This window comes from Cervus elaphus, chromosome 5 (genome assembly GCF_910594005.1).
Source record: "Cervus elaphus chromosome 5, mCerEla1.1, whole genome shotgun sequence".
NCBI lineage: Eukaryota > Metazoa > Chordata > Mammalia > Artiodactyla > Cervidae > Cervus > Cervus elaphus.
The window spans coordinates 74,246,410-74,261,431 of NC_057819.1; the positions used below are offsets into that span (position 1 = coordinate 74,246,410).

Below are 15,022 nucleotides of genomic sequence, written 5' to 3' on the forward strand. Positions count from 1 at the left end.
TTATGACATTTTGATCCCACTTGTTTGACTTAGTATGAATAGAATGCTAGATTTCTAATGAAAAAAACAGATATTCAACAAACAATAAAGGTTTACTGTATAGCATAAGGAACTACAGTCTATATATTAAAATAACTTATGATGGAAAATAATTTTAAAAAGAATATATGTGCATTTGTATAATAAGTCATCTTGATGTGCACCTATATATGGTCATCCTGCTTATTTAATGTATATGCGGATTCTATCAGGCAAGACACTGGGCTGGATGAAGCACAAACTGGAATCAAGATTGTGGGAAGAAATATCAATAACCTCAGATATACAGATAATGCTACTTTTATGGCCAAAAGCAAAGAGGAACTAAAGAGACTCTTGATAAAGGATAAGGATAAAGGATAAGAGGATATTGAAAAAAAAAAAAACTAGCTTAAAACTCTACATTCAGAAACGAAGATCATGGGATCCGGTCCCATCACTTCAAGGCAAATAGATGGGGAAACAGTGGAGACAGTGACAGACTTTATTTTCTTGGGCTTCAGAGTCATTGTGGACAGTGACTGCAGCCATGAAATTAAAAGAAGTTTGCTGGTTGGAAGAAAAGCTATGACCAACCTAGACAGTGTATTAAAAAACAGAGATATCACTTTACCTACAAAGGTCTGTATAGTCAAAGTTAAGGTTTTTCCAGTAGTCATGTATAAAATGAGAGCTGGACAGTAAAGAAGGCTCAGCACCAAGGAATTGATGCTTTCAAACTGTGGTGCTGGAGAAGACTATTGAGAGTTCTTTGGACTGCAAGGAGAGCAAACCAGTCAATCCTAAAGGAAATCAGTCCTGACTATTCATTGGAAGGACTGATGCTGAAGCTGAAACTCCAATACTTGGCCAGCTAATGTGAAGAGCTAACTCATTGAAAAAGATACTGATGCTGGGAAAGATTGAAGGCAGGAGGAGAAGGAGATGACAGAGGATGAGATGATTTGATGCCATCACCGACTCATTGGGCATGAGTTTGAGCAAACTCCAGGAGATGGTGAAGAACAGGAAAGCCTGGTGTGCTGCAGTCCATGGGGTCACAAATAGCTAGACATGACTGAGCAGCTGAACAAAATAACACTAATTATTTCAATGGTGTCAACTTAAGTGCTTGCCAGTTGATGGTTCATGAGAGTGTTAAAACCAGTTGTTGTTTGTTGTTTAGTCATTCAGTCATGTATGACTCTTTTGAGATCATCATCAAGTGGAAAGATAAGAATCAAGTACAGGAAGATGGTGGCTGTCATAATGCCATCCTGGCAGGACCAGGTTCAATTATGCTGCAGGTTAGGATAGAATCAATGAGATAATGAGTTGATCTCAGCAATTTGTCTTCAAATGCAATGTCTTCTCTTTTGGGCAGCCACAAAGTGTCCATCTAAAATTGTAATCCAAGAAGCTGCTAACTGGACTGGGTTGTCCATTCCCTGAAGTAATTATAAAAATGTCCAAAGGGAAAAGTGCCTATACTTACATCAGCATCGTCACCTGCTTGCTGATACCATCAGAATCAGCTTTACCACTGGGCTTCTGATCTCTGTTTGCTTTGCTTCTTAAAAGCCAGTTTGCTTGCTGAGTGGGAATGCTTCCTGGAATCCAGAGCTTTGGCATCTAACACTGGCAAAGGCAAGTTCCCTGGTCTGATCTTACCAGTAATTCCAAGGCTAAGATGAAGAAATTAAACAAAATTTTCTAGCACACTAGCTATCAACTTTCCATTGTTATAGGTATATCAAAAATTCATTTACCTTATATTTGCAAATAATTTGATATAAACGCCAAGAACTTCTATTAATAATGCCATTGATTTTATTAGGTTTGCCTTTAAGACAGCAGAATGTATTTTATGACATAATGGGCATAATGTATACCTTCTGAAAATTACCATCTTGGATCACAACAAACTGAAAATTCTTAAAGAGGTGGGAATACCAGAAGACCTACTCTGTCTCCTGAGAAACTGGAGATGGAATGACAGATTAATTGAAAATTGAGAAAGGAGTACATCAAGGCCATATATTGTCACTCTACTTATTTAACTTCTATGCAGAGTACCTCACGTGAAATCCTGACTGGATGAATCAGAAGCTGGAATCAAGAATGCTGGGAGAAATATTAGCAACCTCAGATATGCAGATGACACCACTGTAATGTCAGAAAGTAAAGAGGAAGTTAAGAGCCTCTTGATGAAGGTGAAAGAGAAGAGTGAAAAAACTGGCTTAAAAGTAAACTGTCAGAAAACTAAGGTCACGGCATCTTGTCCCATCAATTCATGGCAAATAGAAGGGGAAAAAGTGGAAACAGTGACAGGTTTTATCTTCTTGGACTCCAAAATCACTGTGGATAGTGACTTGTAGACATGAAATTAAAAGATGCTTGCTCCTTGGAAGAAAAGCTATGACAAACTGAGACAGAGTATTAAAAAGCAGAAACATCATTTTGCTGACAAAAGTCCATACAGTCAAAGCTATGATTTTTTCCAGCAGTCCCGTACGGATGTTAGAAGAGGACCATAAAGAAGCCTGAAAGTGAAGTGAAAATGTTAGTTGCTCAGTCGTGTCTGACTCTTTGTGACCCCATGGACTGTAGCTTTCCTGGCTCCTCTGTCCATGGGATTCTTCAGGCAAGAATACTGGAGTGGGTTGCCATTCCTTTCTCCAGGAGATCTTCCCAACTCAGGGACTGAACCCAGGCCTCCTGCATTGCTAGCAGATTCTTTACCACTGAGCCAGAATTGGGCAGGAAAGAAGGCTAAGCATTGAGGAATTGATGCTTTCAAACTGTGGTGCTGGAGAAGACTATTGAGAGTTCTTTGGACTGCAAGGATATCAAATCAGTCGATCCTAAAGGCAACCAACTCTGAATATTCATTGGAAGCACTGATGCTGAAGCTGAAGCTCTAATACTTTGGCCACCTAATGCAAAGAGCTGACTCACTGGAAAAGACCCTGATGCAGGGAAAGATTGAGGGTAAGAGGAGAAGGGGGAGACAGAAGATGAGATGGTTGGATGGTATCTCTGACTCAATGGACGAGTTTGAGCAAACTCCAGAAGATAGTGAAAGACAGGGAAGCTTGGCATGCTGCAATTCATGGGGTCACTAAAGTCGGACACAACTTAGTGACTGTACAACAACAATCTTTTAAATGAAATTCATTTACTCATTCAATCTACTAAGTGTCTGTCACATGTATTGGAAGATATTACAAAGTACAACCTACTCTGTGGCTGAAGGGATTTAATAGTCTGTGGGAAAGTGGTATTTTCCAGTAGATTAATTACTCCTTAAAGGCAGGTGCATGGGGTTACAAAATAGTTGGACATAAGTGACTAAACAAAAGCACTCAGGCTTAATCACATTATAGGCAGGATTTTTACCTATTTTATTTATGGTAGCACATGGTAAGCTCTCAATCATTATTTGTTAACTAAATGAATAAATGAAAGTAAATCACAAAGCATATAAATAATGACTAGATGTTAGAGTGAGAATCTGTAGTCACCTACGGATGTGACTGAATAAGTTCTGGATTGCACTGCACAATAATTGATTCATGTCTGTGCCTTGTCCTCCCAATGGATACAAAATTCCTCCAAGGTGACACAATTGTTCAATTCCTTTCTGTCCTTTACCACATTTAGAATAGGATTAGGTTAGTGCCCTTTAAATACACTTTGATTTTCTCAAAAACATACCTCTTTTTCAGAAATCCCACAGTCTGTCTTAGTGATTACTTTGAACTACCAAATGGTTGGGATAGAGGGGAAGCATTTAAGACTGTCAGAGAGTGAAATAACTGATCTGTGACAGTCTGAATGGAATGAGAAATACGTAGAATCTATGCTGTGGCCATACATATCCCAGACAGGGATTCGAATCCACCAGAATGTGTGGTGGCTAGGAGCTGAGAGTGGCGTAGAGTGCTGTTGGCCGTGGGCAGACAGCCAGAGGGGACAGGAGGGAGGACATCTGTGGTGGGAAGTGCCCTTGGAGGAAAGCCAGGCAGCCTCGGGGGCGCGACACTACCGCTGAGTCAGGTGCAGGTGGTGGAGCCATCATTGAAACCTCTCTCTCCCCACACACTGGCACTGGCAGCTGACCAATAGAGAAAGACGTCAGTGAGGGTGGTACTTTGAGTACCTGTCACATTGAGCAATAGAGAAGGACCCCAGCCAGGGCCGCCCTCTGAGTGCCTCCTGTGCTAAGCAGTAGAAAAAGACCAGCTAGGAAGGCCCTTTGAATGTCAGCTGCCAGAGGCTAGAAAAGAATTCTGGTAGTGCCATATCTTCTGCACCTGTGACCATTGACTTCCCTGTGCATGTGGAGCCACTGGGATCCATGCGATCCAAGCAGTTGCATCACCTCCACACCAAATCCTCACTGGGACAGACCCAAATCCTCAAGGGAAGCCTCAGGACAAAACTCCTATGGATGACCTACATACAGAGATGAATATAAAATGACAGTTGAGATCCGGGGGTAGAGTGACTAAGGAAGAAGATGGAAAACTTTCCACCACCTCAACACACTGCAGATTAAATCCACATGATCAACTAAGTAGACTCTGAATCTATGGAATATATAAAAGGACAATGAATGTTCCCACAAGAGAAAATACTCTAGCTCTGGCAGCTGGGGACATTGGAGGCAAGAACATACAGGAGTAGGGCCAGATTAGTCTAAGCTGTCTCCATAGCAGGTCCAGAGACCAGCTTCCCCAGCAAGTCCAGAGACCAGCCCTCCCCAGTATGAATCAAACTATAATAATAATATCATTATTATACAGAGGGAGAAAAAATGCTGACAGTTGAAATCAAAGAAAAATATTTATTATTATTATAGTTTGATTCATTCTGTAGCTGGTTCTGGATTTTTTTTCTCTTCTTTTTTCTTCTATTGCTGTGTTTGTTATTTTTATTACTACTAAATCTCTAGTCATTCTTTAGGGAATGTTTTTAAAATCATACTTTTAATGTTTATATATATATACATATATATATATATTCCTACTTTTCCTTTGGCTTTCTATGGTTCTGTGTTTTGTTGTTATTTTCTTACAGTTTTTCTTTAATATATATGTAGATTTTTTATGTACTTCTATTTAATACTGCTTTTCTATTTTGTTATTTTTCTTTCTTTTTAACATGTTTGTTTTGTTTACTTTGCTTTATTCTTCATTTGGTACTTTATTTTGGTCTTGTTTTCGGTTTTGTGCTTTAATTAGTTTTGTTTTTAGTTGGTTGATATCATTTCTGGTTTCCTTTGCTTGCTGGGAAACTCTCTTGTACTTTCCTTTGGTCTGTTTTGGTTCATGTGTATGTATGTGTGTGTGTCTTTGTTCCTTTGTTTTTGTTTTTATTTGATTGATTTTACTTTTACCATTTGGGGTTCTCTTTTTGTTTTTTGCTTGCTTGCTTGCTTGCTTGTTTTTTGCTTGTCTGTTTTAATCCCCTTTATTGTCATAACAGACAGCTTGCACGGTCTTGGTTCTCCATCCAGAAGTCAGACCTGAGCCTCTGGGGTAGGAACAGTGAGTCTGGGGCAATAGACTACCAGAGACCTCTTGACCCCAGAGAATATCAATCAGTAAGAACTCCCATGAAGGCCTCCACTTATATCCAAGACCCAGTACCATCCAACTGCCTGCAGCAAAAAGTGCAAAAAACTTTACCCAAACAACAAGCAAAATAAGAATATAAAGCAAATCATCAATAGACATGCCTCACATAAATGCCCCAAAACAAGCCACATCACATGGCTCTGCTCATCAGCTGAGAAAAACTCACTTCCTCCCACCAGAATGCAGGCGGGAGTTCCTCCCAACATGAAACCTACAAAAGTCACTGGACCAACTTCACCTACTGGAGGCTGAGACCAAAAGCAAAAGGAAATACAAACCTATAGCTTGGGGAAAGGGCACATCAAACACAGTAAATTAGACAAAATAAAAAGGCAGAGAAATATTGTGCACATGAAGGAACAAGGTAAAAAACAATAATACCAAATAAATTAAGAGGAAATAGGCAAATTACATGAAAAATAATTTAGAGTAATGAAAGAAAAGATGATCCAAAAATCTCAATAATAGAATCCAGAAAATGCAAGAATCATTTAATACATTTAACAAGGACCTAGAAAAAATAAAGAATAAACAAACAGTGATGAACAGCATGATAACTGAAATTAAAAATATACTAGAAGGAATACATAGCAGAATAACTGAGGCAGAAAAATGGATACATGACAAAGAAGATAGAAAGGTAGAAATAACTGCTGAGGAGCAGAATTAAAAAACAAAACAAACAAACAAAAAAAGAATGAAAAGAATTGAAGTCAGTCTCAGAGATCTCTGGGACAATAATAAACAGATCAATGTTCAAATTATGGAGGTTCCCAGAATAAGGAGAGAAAAAGAAAGGGTCTGAGAAAATTTTTGAAGAGATTATAGTTGAAAACTTCCCTAACATGGGAAAATAAAATAATCAAGTGCAAGAAGCACAGAGAGTCCAATACAGGATAAACTGGATAAATTCAAGGAGAAACACACCAAGACACATATTAATCAAACTAACAAAAATTAAACATGAAAAAAAAAATTAAAAACAGCAAGGGAAAACCAACAAGTAATATACAAGGGACACCCCACAAGGTTAACAGCTACTTTCACCAGAAACTCTGCAGATGAAAAGGGAATGACAAGATATATTTAAAATAATGAAAGGGGAAAATTTGCAAACAAGGTTTCTGTACCCATCAAGGATCTCATTTAAATTGATGGAGAAATCAGAAACTTTACAGACAAGCAAAAGTTAAGAGAACTCAGCACCACCAATTCAGCTTTACAACAAATGCTAAAAGGACATATAGGGAAGAAGCACAAGAGAAAGAAAAGATCTACAAAAACAAACCCAAAACAATTAAGAAAATGGCACTGGGAACATATATTCAATACTTCCTTTAAACATAAGTGGATTAAATTCTCCACTCAAGAGATACAGATGACTGTATGGATTAAAAAAAATAAAAATGAAAATGAAAAAAGACCCTTTATATGTTGTGTACAAGAGATCTACTTCAGACCTAGAAACATATGCAGACTGAAAGTGAAAGAATGAAAAATATAGTTCATGCAAATGGAAATCAATAGAAAGCTGGAGTAGCAATTCTCATATTAGACAAAACAGACCTTAAAACAAAGATTTTTACATGAGATAAGGAAGGATACTAAACAATGACCAAGGGATTGATTGAAGAAGAAGACATAACAATTGTAAATATTTATGCACCTAACAAAGAAACACCTCAATACATAAGGCAAACACTAACAGCCATAAAATGGGAAATCAACAGTAAGGGATTTAACATCCCTTAGTAGGGGATAGTAGGGGATTTAACATCCCACTTACACCAAAGAACAGATCATCCAGATAGGAATTAATAAGGAAATACAAGCCTTAAATGGCATTAGACCAGATACACCTAACTGATATCTTTGGGACAGTCCATCCAATTGTGGAATATACTTTTTTCTCAAGTTCACATGAAACAGTCTCCCAGGTAGATCATATCTGGGGTCACAAATCAAGCCCTGGTAATTTTTTTTTTTAATGGAAATATACCAATCACCTTTTCTGACCAAAACACTGTAAGATTCATTATCAACTAAAGGGGAAAAAGCACACACACACACATACAAATGCACAGATGCTAAATAATACACTTCTGAGTAACCAAAAAGTCACTGAAGAAGTCAAAGAGGAAACAAAAAACTATTTGGAAACAAATGATCACAAAAGCACAATGACTCAAAACCTATGGGATGCAGCAAAAACAGTTCTAAGAGGGAAGTTTATAGCAATACAGTCTTACCTCAAGAAATAAGAAAAACATCAAATGGGAAATTTTACCTTATACCTAAAGCAACTGGAAAAAGAAGAACACAAAATCCCCAAGTTAGTTGAAGGAAGTAAATCATAAAGATCAGGAAAGAAATGAACAAGAAATGGACACAACAGCAAAGATCAATAAAATCAAAAGTTGACTTTTTGAGAAGCTAAACAAAATTAACAAAACATTAGCCAGATTCATCAAGGAATAAAAAGAGAGAAGGTTAAAATCAATACAATTAGAAATGAAAAAGAAGTTATAAAAGACAACATAGAAATAATAAGGATCATAAGAGACTAGTATGAGCAACTATATGCCAATAAATGGATAACCTAGAAGGAATGGACACATTCTTAGAAAATTTAAACCTTCCAAGCCTGAACCAGAAAGATATAGAAATCATGAACAGACAAATCACAAGCACTGAAATTGAAATTATGATTTAAAAATCTCCCCAAAAACAAAAGCCTAGGGACAGATTGTCTCACAGGTGAATTCTATTAAACATTTAGAGAAGAGATAATGCTTATTTTTCTCAAACTCATCCAAAAAACTGCAGAGGGAGGAACATTTTCAAACACATTCTATGAGTTCACCATCACCCTGATACCAAAACCAAAGACATCACACACACACACACACACACACACAATAATTACAGTCCAATATCACTGATGAACATAGACGCAAAATTCTAGCAAAGAGAGTACAATGACATATTATAAAGGTCAAACACCATGATTAAGTGGGGTTTATCCCAGGGGTGCAAATATTCTTTAATACATGCAAATAAATCAATGTGATACACTGTATTAACAAATTGAAAGATAAAATATTCACATGATAATCTCAATAGATACAGGAAAAGCTTTTGAAAGAATTCAGCACCAATCTATGATAAAAATTCTTCAGAAAATAGGTATAGAAGGAACCTACCTCAACATAATAAAGGCTATATATGATAAAGTGAAAGTGAAAGTGAAGTCGCTCAGTCGTGTCCAACTCTTTGCGACGCCACAGACTGTGGCCGACCAGGCTCCTCCATCCATGGGAATTTCCAGGCAAGAGTACTGGAGTGGGTAGCCATTTCCTTCTCCAGGGGATCTTCCCAACTCAGGGAACGAATCTGGGTCTCCTGCACTGCAGACAGATGCTTTACCGTCTGAGCCACCAGGGAAGCCTGGTATATGTATATATACATATACATATATATACATATACATATATATACATATACATATACATATACATATATATATGATAAACCCACAGTAAACATTATTGTCAATGATGAAAAACTGAAAGTATTTCCTGTAATTTCAGGAACAAGCCAAGGGTGCCCATTCTCACTATTATTATTGAACATAGTTTAGGAAGTCTTAGCTATAGCAATCAGAAAAGAAAAAGAATTAAAAATAATCCAGACTGGGAAAGAAGAAGTAAAACTTTCACTTTTTGCAGATGACATGATACTATACATAAAAAATCCCTAAAGATACTTTAAGAAAATTACTACAAATAATCAATGAATTTAGATTAATTGCAAGATTCAAAATCAATACACAGAAATTCCTTAATTTCTATATGATTAACACTGGAAAATCAGAAAGATAAGTTAAGGAATCTATCCCAACCATACCATTGCAACAAAAATAATAAAATACCTAGGAATAAGCCTACCTAAAGAGACAAAAGACCTGTATACAGAAAACTACAAGACACTCATAAAAGAAATCAAAGAAAATACAAACAAATGGATAGATGTATCCTGTTCTTGTATTGGAAGTATAAATATTGTGAAATTACTATATCACCCAAAGCAATTTACAGATCTGATGCAATCCCCATCAAATCACAAATAACATTTTTCACAGAACTAGAACAAAATTTTTTTACAGTTTGGATGGAAACGTAAAAGACCCTGAATACCCAAAGCAATCTTGAGAAAGAAAAATGGTGCTGGAGGAGTCAATTCTCCTGACTTTATATTACAAAGTTACAGGCATCAAGACAGTATGGTACTGGCACAAATTCAGAAATATAGATCAATGGAACAAGACAGAAAGCCCTGAGATAAACCCAAGCACCCATGGGCAACTTTGACAAAGGAGGTAAAATATACAGTGGAGAAAAGACAGTCTCTTCAATAAGTGGTGCTAGGAAAACTGGACAGTTACTTGTAAAAAACTGAAATGAGTAAACTTCCTAACACCATACACAAAAGTAAACTTAAAATGGGTTAAAGACTTAAATGTAAGAACAGAAACTATAAAACTCTTAGAGGAAAACACAGGCTTTGACATAAATTGCAGCACAATCCTCTGTGACCCACCTCCTAGAGTAATGGAAATAAAAATGAAAATAAACAAATGAGGCCTAGTTAAACTTAAAAATGTTTGCACAGCAAAGGAAACTATAATCAAGATGAAAAGACAACCTGAAAACAGAGAGAATAATAACAAATGAAGCAACTGAAAAAGGATTAATCTCCGAAATATACAAGCAACTCATGCCTCTCATAAATAAATAAATGGGCAGAAGACCTAAACAGACATTTCTCCAAAGAAGGTATCTGTAATGGCCAACAAATACATGAAAAGATGCTCAACATCACTCATTATTAGAGTAATGCAAATCAAAACTACAATGAGGTATTACCTCCCACTGGTCAGAATGGCCATCATCAAAAATCTACAAAATATAAATGCTGGAGAGTATGTGAAGAAAAGGAATCCTCTTGCACTATTGTTGAGAATGTAAATTGATAGAGCCACTATGGATAACAGTAAGGAGATTTCTCAAAAAGCTAGGAATAAAACTACCATATGACCCAGCAATACCACCTTAGGCATATACTCCAAGAAAACCGTAATTGAAAAAGACACATGTACTCCAATGTTCATTGCAGAACTATTGACAATAACCAGGACATGGAAGCAACCTAGACATCCGTCAACAGATAAATGGATAAAGAAGTTGTGTTACATATATACAATAGAATGTTACTTAGCCATAAACATAATGGATTTGAGTCAGTTGAACTCAGGTGGATGAACCTAGAGCCTGTTATACAGAGTGAATGAAGTATGTCAGAAAGAGAAAAACAAATATCATATATAAATGCATGTATATGGAATTTAGAAAAATGGTATTTGATGAACCTATTTACAGGGCAGGAATAGAGATGCAGGCAAAGAGAACAGCTTGTGGACTGAGCCAGGGGAGAGTCGGGTCAGATGGATTAAGAGATCAGTATTGACACATATATATTACCATGTGTGAAATAGAGAGTTAGTGCCGTATAACACAGGGAGCTCAACCCAGCATTCTGTAACACCTAGAGGGGTGGGATGGAGTGAGAAGGTGGGTAGAAGGTTCAAGAGGGTGGGGACATACGTATACTTGTGGCTGATTCACACTGTTGTTTGGCAGAAGCCAATACAACGTTGTAAATAATTAATTGTCCTCCAATTAAAAATTAAAAAAAAACAAACAGAAAAATGTTTCAGTTCCTAAAATGTAAGCTCAGTAGCTCCAGATCAGTTCAATTCAGTTCAGTCTCTCAGTCGTGTCCGATTCTATCCAATTCTGTGCAACAGTATAGTCTACAGCCTGACAGGCTCCTCTGTCCATGGGACTCTCCAGGCAAGAATGCAGGAATGGGTTGCAATGCCCTCCTCCAGGGGACCTTCCTTACTGAGGAATCGAACCCGCGTCTCTTAAGGTCTACCTGCATTGGCAGGCAGGTTCTTTACCACTAGCGCCACCTGGGAGTTACTGATTCAGTGACTGAGTGATTCATTTCACAAACAACAATTATTTTAGGAACTGTGCTAGGTGCATGACACACAAATATGAATAGCAACAACAACAACAAAAACCTGTCCTTGAGGGAATTACCAAGATTATTTATTCCTTAATTCAGCAAACATTTATTGACTCTGCTGTCATGTGACAGTTTAAGGTTCTGGGAATACAGTGATGATTAAGATTAAATTACTATTAACAAAGAACTCTGTTTCCAGAAATGAGAATAAACAACTAAAAAATTTATAGTGATGGGTAATTTAGTAGAATTGGGGTCAGCAAATTTTTTCTGTAAATGATAAGGTAGTAAATATTTTGGCTTTTGCAAGTCACATATGATTTCTGTTGCATATTCTTCTTTTTTAAAAAAGCCATCCTTTAAAAATATAAACCATCCTTTGCTCCTTGGTTATATTTGTCCCATGGTCTACAGTTTGTGGACTCTTATAATAGATGAATACAGGATTTTCTGGAAGTCAAAAGAAGACAACAACACTTTACAGGCTGGGAGGAGGGAAAGGGGCTTGGAAAACAAACCAGATGGGCTGTGCTGGATATAGGGGGAGGGAGACAGCTAGTAATCAGGCTAGAGGGAAGAGCTTTACTATGGCACTCAAGTAGCTCTTCCATGTTTATTACTTGCTTATCTATTATTTTTAAATATTCCAATTTTCATTTTCCCTTAAATCTCCAATTGTGCTAATGGATCATCCCTATCAGGAAGCCCCAGGCTCCCACAGAATGCTAGTTAGATTTCTCTAGTATCTCCACCAAGAAACATTCAGTATCTCACCAGGCTCTGATGCTCAGGCATGTGCACTTTCACACCCTTGCACACTTCAGGAAAATTTGGTTTTAGTTGCTTATTCTTACAAATTTGTGTTACTTTAATGAAATGAATCTCTCAAAGATGCAAATAATTGATTTTAAGAGGACAAGGCCTGCATTATCTGTCGTGTAGTCTCAGTTGTTTGTTCTGAGATACTTATTTCTCTATTCTGATTCAAAGTCACAAAAATACATATTTTACATTGGACCTTTATTTCTCTTTTTACTTAAACAGATCTTATCTACATAGCAACAGTTATAGATTTTTTCCATCTTCAAATGTGTTCAAACAGAATCAAGATTCAGGAAACTAGGTCTGGCCAGGAACTGGCCACAGGAATCCCAGGAAGTGGCTGGTACAATTCTCAGTGTATCCCCTGAACCCTTTGAAATTAAGAACTTAAAGAAGGTTTTAAAAATGATTACTTCCAATTCCCCCAAAATATAAAGATTCTTCCTATTTAGCCTCACTACTGCAACTTAATCCATAGAAATGATCATTTTCAAATATTATCTTTTTTCTGGTTAATGTATTTTTACTTTTCATTAATACCTTACTATATACTGGACATTAATTTAACCACTGAGACTTGATTAGCAAGCTAAAGGTCTTACTTATTAAAAATGGTCAATTTTCCCAACTTAAAAAATCTAGATATTTGAATATCTGAATATGCTCATTTATCACCAACCCCCAACAAAGCATCCAGGACTTATTGTGTAGGACATGAATAATTTTTATAAAAACACAGTTGCTGACTGTGTCATACATCCATGCAGCTTTATAAAACAAAGCAAATGATTGCCATCAATTACAATAACCTCACTAGACAAGACTGCAATTAATCTACAGCTCTTCAGATAAATGACTCTTCCATTGTGCCAAGGAAAATGCCTGACATTAATTGACTTATCACAATCTGTAATGATAGATGGGGCAGATGGCAATGTGATTATTCACCATCAACAAAATAAACACATGCTTTGTTCCTGAAGTGTCTACTTGGGTCCTCTCAGAGGATAACCCCAAATAGAAACCAAAGGAGGCTCTGAAAATAACTCAAAATAAAAATAAAATGTTAACATACAGGTTGTAATATAGTTACTTCACTGAGGCTAACCTTCAGCAGAATCCAACTGAAAAACAATTCCTCTAAGGAGATCATAGGTTAGGTAGGAATCTGGCATTAGAAGGTGCAGTAAAGCCCATGTCCCTTTGGAAGACAACCCAAATCATTCCTAGAACTGTTTCCTACAGATATAGGAAGGAGAGTCAGTCCTGCTCAGCCTGGTCCTCTAGGCAGCCCTTACTAACAGATCACAGATGAAATCCATGCACAGTGCCTTGACACAACTTAAGGCCTTTGCTGTCCCCCATTTCCTGCTTTATCTTTACTGTCTATCAACTATTGAGTACTTCTGGTGCTCCTTACATCTTTAATCCCACCTAATTTTCAAAACAACTAGAGAGGGGTCTAAACTCAGCTTTAGAAGGATTAAGTAACCATATAAAGGGCACACAATTAGTGTGTACCTTTGACTCCCAAACTTAAAATTGTTTTGCATTGCTTCTCTTCTCAGCCCAGTTCAAAGTGCACCTCCTCTGTGAAGCTTACTCTGAACCCGTCAATAAAAATTTGTCATTTCTTCCTTAAAGTTAGCCAGGGCCCTGTTACATCTCCATTACAGCAGAGAGTGCAGGCATGCTCAGTTTTGCAGTTGTGTCCAACTCCTGTGAACCCATGGGCTGTAGCCCACAAGGTTCCTCTGTCCATGGAATTTTCCAGGCAAGAATAGTGAAATGGGTTGCCACTTCCTACTCCAAGGGATCTTCCCAACCTAGGGATTGAACCCATGTCTCCTGTACTGGCATGCTAATTCTTTACCACTGCACCATCAGGAAGACCCTACAGCATGGCATTATACTTTACTGATTTGAAGATAGCATGTCTTTGAGCTCCTCTGTGGTAGGAGCTCTGTCTTTATTTTATTTTATATTTAATGTCCATGTCCCTAGTAACTAGCACAGTACCTAGTTAGGTCTTCAGTTGATATATTTTGAATGACCATGAAAATCTGGCCACTGTCCTCATTAAGCTTGCAGATCTCTTTTTCAGAGATGCCAAGTTTAAATATGATCTTGATTAAAAATATTAATCAATATTAGTCAAGACCAAATCAATAGTGAAATACATACTTCTGTTATTTCAAGAGGGTACTCTTGACATCAGTTATTGAGAACTCTTAAACAGAAACCTAGTTACAGGGTACTTAGCATATAAGCATGCCTGACCTCTAATGATAACCATCCTCACATGTAACGGGGGCAAAACAGGTCAAATTAACTACACCCTGCTTGTCAAGTGTCATAACACATATGATATTCATTTAAATTCTAGCTCTTGTCTATAACTGAAGGAGTAATTGGTTCACTGATGTGGTCTGAATTCTGTCTGGGTC

At 37.2% G+C, this 15,022-nt stretch overlaps 1 protein-coding gene across 3 annotated transcripts in view; it reads right to left on the bottom strand.

Moving 5' to 3' along the window:
• Positions 1-15,022, bottom strand: part of CA10 (carbonic anhydrase 10) — an 821,067-nt gene that overhangs the window by 147,893 nt on the left and 658,152 nt on the right. The gene's annotated exons all lie outside the window — the stretch shown is intronic.